Genomic DNA, 6,129 nt, shown 5'->3' with positions numbered 1-6,129 from the left:
GTTCCACCCAGAGCCATCCGGGATCATCTGGGGCTCCAAACGGGCCCCGCAACTCGAGAGTGGGCTGCCTCCATAAATGCTCCATCTACCCTCAATGCGGTCAGTCATGGGATGCCTTCTCGCACTTCCATGTAGCCTAGTTGGCAGTGTGCCAACTCTATCTGAAGCCGTCCAGCCATCAGGCCACACATGGCCCCCATCTGGCCTTCGTGAAGATGTCCGCAGCATTCTTTGTAGTCAGATAGTACACCAAGTCGAGCTCTCCATCCATGATGAGCTCGCTTACAAAGTGATATTGAAGCTCAATGTGTTTTCTGCGAGCGTGGAACACAGGATTCTTTGCAATCGCCATGCAACTCTGATTGTCACATGATAACTGTGTAGGCTTGTTCTGCACTGCACCCATGTCCCCTAAAGTCCTCCTCAACCACACTACCTCACAAGAAGCAAAACATGCTGATTTATACTCAGCCTCGGTAGAAGAAAGAGCAACTGTAGGTTGTTTCTTGTTGACCCATGACACAGCTCCAGATCTAAGTGAAACAGTAACCTGTCACTGATCTCCTACTGTCCATGTCTCCTGCCCAATCCGAGTCACAGAATTTGGTCAAGATGATGTTGCCCTTGGTATAGGTGATGCCATAATCAAGTGTGCCTTTGATGTATTTCAGCACTCGCATCCCTGCCCTCCAATGGTTCTCCCGGGGCTTATTGGAAAACCTACTTAGTATACCAGTTGCAAAGCTGATGTCCGACCGCGTGTTGCATAAGTAAATTAAACTGCCCACAAGCCTTCTGTACTTTGCTTCATCCACCAGTGGTGATGAATCCTCATTTGAGAGCTTCACGTCAACCTCCATAGGGGTGCCAACTGTCTTGCACTTAGCCATGCCAAATGCCTTCAGTATCTCTCCAGCATACTTCAGCTGTGAGATGAAGATCTGTTTTGGCTCTTGCCAAACTTCAATCCCCAAACAGAATTGCATCAGTCTGAGGTCATACACCTACCTCCTTCTCTAAAGATATACAAATTTGCATCAAATGGGCTCCTCCTAAACCCATTTTGTAGAAAGTAGGCATCAATCCACTGGTACCACGCTCGTGGGTCTTATTTCAGCCCGTAAAGTACCTTCTTCAGTTTACAGACTTTACCTTCTGAACTGGGGATCACAAAACCTAGTGGTTGTTCCACGTATACCTCCTCCTTGAGATCTCCATTCAGAAAGGAGGATTTTACATCCATCTGAAACATGGGCCAACTTCCCTGGGCTGCTAAAGCCAAAACACTGCGAATTGTGATTAGTCGAGCTGTGGGAGCAAAAGTATCCTGATAATCAAAACCATGTACCTGTGCAAATCCTTTTGCCATGAGCCAATCCTTGTACTTATCCAATGTGCTGTCGGACTTGTACTTGGTCTAGTACACCCACTTGGTGCCGATTACCTTGCGTTTTGGTGGTCGATCCACAAGGTCCCAAGTGTTGTTCTTCATTATGGAGCCATACTCCGACTGTATAGCCTCCATCCACCTATCATCACCCTGTGCCTCTGCAAGACACGTGGGTTCTTCAGCATGGATCACCTCTATCATCAAAGCATAGAGCAAGTGTTCCTGTGCCCTTCTTTGCTCCTCTAATCTCTTGGACCGAGAGTGTTCAGATGGTTCCTCCTCAATGGCTGGAGGTTCTCTGCCATCCAAAAGTTGCTTTACCCACTTCGGGAATGGCCATTGCCATTGTGGTTCTACAGGCTCTTCTTCATCTTCTTTATCTTGAATCCTCCCAGGCACCATTGGGGGAGATCGGTCTACTGTTGGTGGTTGTACTGGATGGATATCCTGGTCCTGGTTGTCTGGGAAGGAAGCATCCTCCTCCAATTGATGCGGCTGTTCTGAGAAGACCACATCGCGACTTACTATTACCTTCTTGGTAACAGAATTATAGAGATGGTAACCCTTCGCCTCTTCACTATAGCCCAAGAAAATACACTTCTGGCTCTTCGGTTCCCATTTGGTCCTATTAGCATCAGGGACATGCACAAAACAGTCACATCCAAAAACTCTGAAATGTGTAGCTGAAGGTTTCTTACCAGAAAAGGCTTGCAGTGGAGTCATCCCGTTCACAGCCTTCGTGTAGCTACGATTTAGAATGTAAATTGTTGTGTTACATGCTTCAGCCCAGAAAGTCTTTGGCAAATCTTTCCCTTTCATCATACTCCTACCCATTTCACAGATGACGCACATCTTGCGCTCTGCTACTCCATTTTGCTGTGGTGTATGTGGCGGGGGTTTCTGCCTCTTGATCTCGTGACTTTTGTAGTAACTTTCGAAGTCACTTGATGTGAACTCACCACCTCTGTCTAATCTCAACTTCTTCACCTTCCTCCCCGTTTCTTTCTCGACCATTACATGCCATTCTTTGAACTTACTAAAAGCCTCATCTTTAGTCTTTAGGAAGTATATCCATATCCTTCTACTGTAGTCGTTGATCAGCATCATGAAGTAGTAGGAACCACCCAAAGCTTCCGTCTCCATCTTTCCGTAGAGGTCCGTATGAACGAGCTCTAAAGGAGCCTTTGCCCTGCTTGCCTCTTTAGGAAAGGGCTCCCAATGCTGCTTGCCCATCATGCAAGCTTCACATACATCAGGTAGATCTATAATTTCTGGAAGGTTTGCAATCATTCCACTTTTATGCATCTCCTTTAAAGAATTAAGGTTTAGATGACCAAACCTCTCATGCCACAGCTTAGTGTTGCTCACATCGGCTCGAGCACTGAAAGCTGAGAGTTCGTAAATGTTGTTGCGCTGTGTACCTTTACCAATGACCTGCCCTTGAAGATCCAAAATCTGTGCACCATTCTTATCGAAGTGAACTTTGAGGTCCCGATCCGTGATTGCAGAAACGAACAACAAGTTCCTCTTGATATCTAACACATAAAGAACATCAGACAACTGTTTTACAACTCCATCTGACTTGAGAGCAATCATACCTTTTCCTTTTGCTAGACATTTTGCATCATTGCCTTGAGAGGCTGAGAGAAAGGGAGAGTGATGCACAAGATTGCTCCTAGAAGAAGTATGTATTAGATATTTCCATAGAGACATATAGGCAAGACCATAGTCAAGAATAGGTGAGATATATATAGCTCCAACATTGTTCACATCAAATGTTCACCTCTGTCTTCCACAAAAAGGGAATGCGCAAGATGTCATGCTTGAGAAGGTCTAGAAGTTCTAGGTAGCACACTGTATTGCACCATTCTCTAATAGTTTCATGAATGATATGCTTATCTTGAACTATGATTGCGTACTTAAATTTTTAACCAAGGGAAAGATAATGAAAATACAATGAAGCATGATAATTGAACGCTCAGTTTGTTGTATATTCACCTCCTTTCTTGGCTAGATAAAAGTAGACTGAACATGTGCTTTTATTTTATTTTTTAAAATATAGTTAGTTGTGCAATAGAAGCATGTAGGCACATCCTTTTTATCTATTAACCACAAACAAAGAGATGCTACATGGCATAATGAGGGACAAGTGCCACATTTTTGAAGTATAGAAAGTGATGATTCAACTTTTGAATAGACTTTTACCTTCTTGCAGGCGATTGCACTTCGTGGGAGAGTTTTAATCATTTAGTTTTCTTACTGAATAATTTAGCTCAATATATGTGGCAACCCACTATGATTGGAAGGAGGCTGAAGAAACTGTGTGATCTGAGCACATTAGAGATGTGAATTTATAATAGGGAAGCCTAGGGACTGCTTCTTTTTTTGTAGATGTGTGACCTGTTTTTCTATGTTGTTAGATGCTAGATTATTCCTAGATCATGAGTTGCAAGGTAAGGGAAAGGTTAGATAAACTTTTGGGTGCTTTCAAAGTACCACATCATGGTCCTTTCCGATTGTAGATCATGCTTGCACAAAAAATTGAGCATGCTATCAACGGAGATCGTGAGGTCAATGGGATTGTGCTTTTTTCCCATGATCAACAAGTCAACAATGAAGTAATCATAGGAGTTTCGAGCATGGAAAGTTGTTCTCTTGCCTGTATATATTGATATAAAAAGACTTCTTTTTCATTTAGAAGCTAGGGGTGGCAATTTCCAACCATCCGTGATTACATAGTCATCTCAAAATTGCATGAGGTCAAGTTATAGATTACAAGCCGGTATTTAGGGGACCTAAAGCCAGTAAATATTAATACGAAATGGGGCACCTCATGTAATTTTTAGGCTCCACTATACACATATTACAAGACCAACATCTCAAACACGAGGTCATGGTACCACTCTCGAAGCACGCTCCTCATGCATGCCATGGTAGTTTTCATGCACGGGAGAGTTGGGCTCCCCAGAAAAGTCCTGGACAAGCCTCATGCCCAAGCAGGAGAGGACCGCCAATGCAAGCAATTCTCCCACTACCCCTACAAATACACGTATTTCATGATCCATTGCCTGCATAATGCAAGGACATCACATAAGCATATGCATTGGCTCCTTGCAACCAATTTAAAGCACAAGCTCCTTGCACCCAAGCTAAAGCATGATTTGCAGGACATCATTTATGGCTGCACCTATGACCCCGGCTATTCTACAGTTTAGCCAAGCTAATAGTTGAGCCTATAACCACGGTTCTACAAAAAGGCACCTGACCAAAAGTGTCGGATCCTGACATTGCTTCAGAAATAGGACAAAGGGAGCAACATTTTCCAACTTTTTGGTCCGTTTATGAGCATACAAAAAGGACAAGACAAAGCAAAGACCACAAGGCAAGAAGCAAGGACAAAGCAAGAAGACAAAGAGAAGTACTCACCCAGAGAGAGGTATGGAAGCTTTGGGATGGGAGCTCTTCTTTGTTTGATGCAGGTGCTTGCGACCTCCTCTTGACACATCCTTGCTGGACAAAAGGGTGTGAAGTGAGGTTGAGAGAGTTAGAAGGCATGATATAGGAAGTGGAAAAAGACAGGTTTCTTCAAGGTTTTTAAATAGTTTTTGCATGTAAAAGCACGGCTATAGGTGCGTCAGCTTGTGTTTTAGCCATGTTGTTACTGTCATTTAGCCGCGCTTATAAACACAAACATAGAGAAAAAAGAAATCATTCATTTTTTTGTGCCTCATGTGTTTGTGATTTGGAAATGTTTACAGGATGTCTTCATCCTCAACAAGGAACACAAGTGAGGAGTCATCTAGTGATGATGAATCCCTTTGTATCCATAATCTACAAGCATGGTTGGAACAAAAAAAGAGATGTCCTTGTGATCGATGCCAAAAGTGCATGTTTCGTTCACATAGAATTACAATCAATCACGTCGAAGAATATGGAAAATGGGATCGGGTCGTAAACCCAGTAAGTATTGAAGGAAGTTGGGAATTGTCTTCAATGTTGCATGTGTTATGTTTAAGTTCTTGATGCTCCTTTTTTTTTCACACATTATCAAATGCCACATGTGCAAATGTTGCCCTATGCTTTTTATGCGGAGGAAAATTGGTGGCGAGATCAGGTTGGATCTTCAAGGGGGACTATTATGGATGACTTTTGTGATGGTGATAGTATCCCTCCACCATTACCTCACGAGGCCATGGAGGAGGAGGTATTTGATGATATGGTTCATGATCTATTTCCCCATGATCCCAAAGAGAGTGATGATAATTTTGAGAAGGACCATCTTTTCAACGTAGCATTGACACCAGTATTTGAGGGGTGCACTTTCTCTATTCTCCGTGCCTCCCTTGAGTTACTAAACTTGCAAACAATTAATGGATGGAGAAATGCGAGTTTGAATGCATAACTCAAGTAAGCTTTCTTTCTCTCAAACATGTTGAATTATGCTCATATGGATGAAGATGAATACTTTTCTCAGTTATGGTCTTTATGTGTAGGTTATTGTGTAACATGCTTCCAAAAGAGAATAGATCACCTATCTTGAGAGATATGGTGAGGTAGGATGTGACATCTCTTGGACGGTTGGATTACAAACGCATACATGCATGCGTCAATGATTGCGTGTTATTTCATGGAGCACATAAGGAGGTCGTGAGTGTCCTATTTGTGGCAAACCAAGATATAGAGTGGATCTCAAAACTTTGTATGTGCCTCGTAAGGTTATGCAACATTTTTCCATAGTC

Source organism: Dipteris shenzhenensis, chromosome 19, assembly GCF_047967505.1.
Source record: "Dipteris shenzhenensis isolate YYH24624 ecotype China chromosome 19, Dip_SZ_1.0, whole genome shotgun sequence".
NCBI classification, from domain to species: domain Eukaryota; kingdom Viridiplantae; phylum Streptophyta; class Polypodiopsida; order Gleicheniales; family Dipteridaceae; genus Dipteris; species Dipteris shenzhenensis.
Note: the sequence above shows the minus strand (reverse complement) of the source record.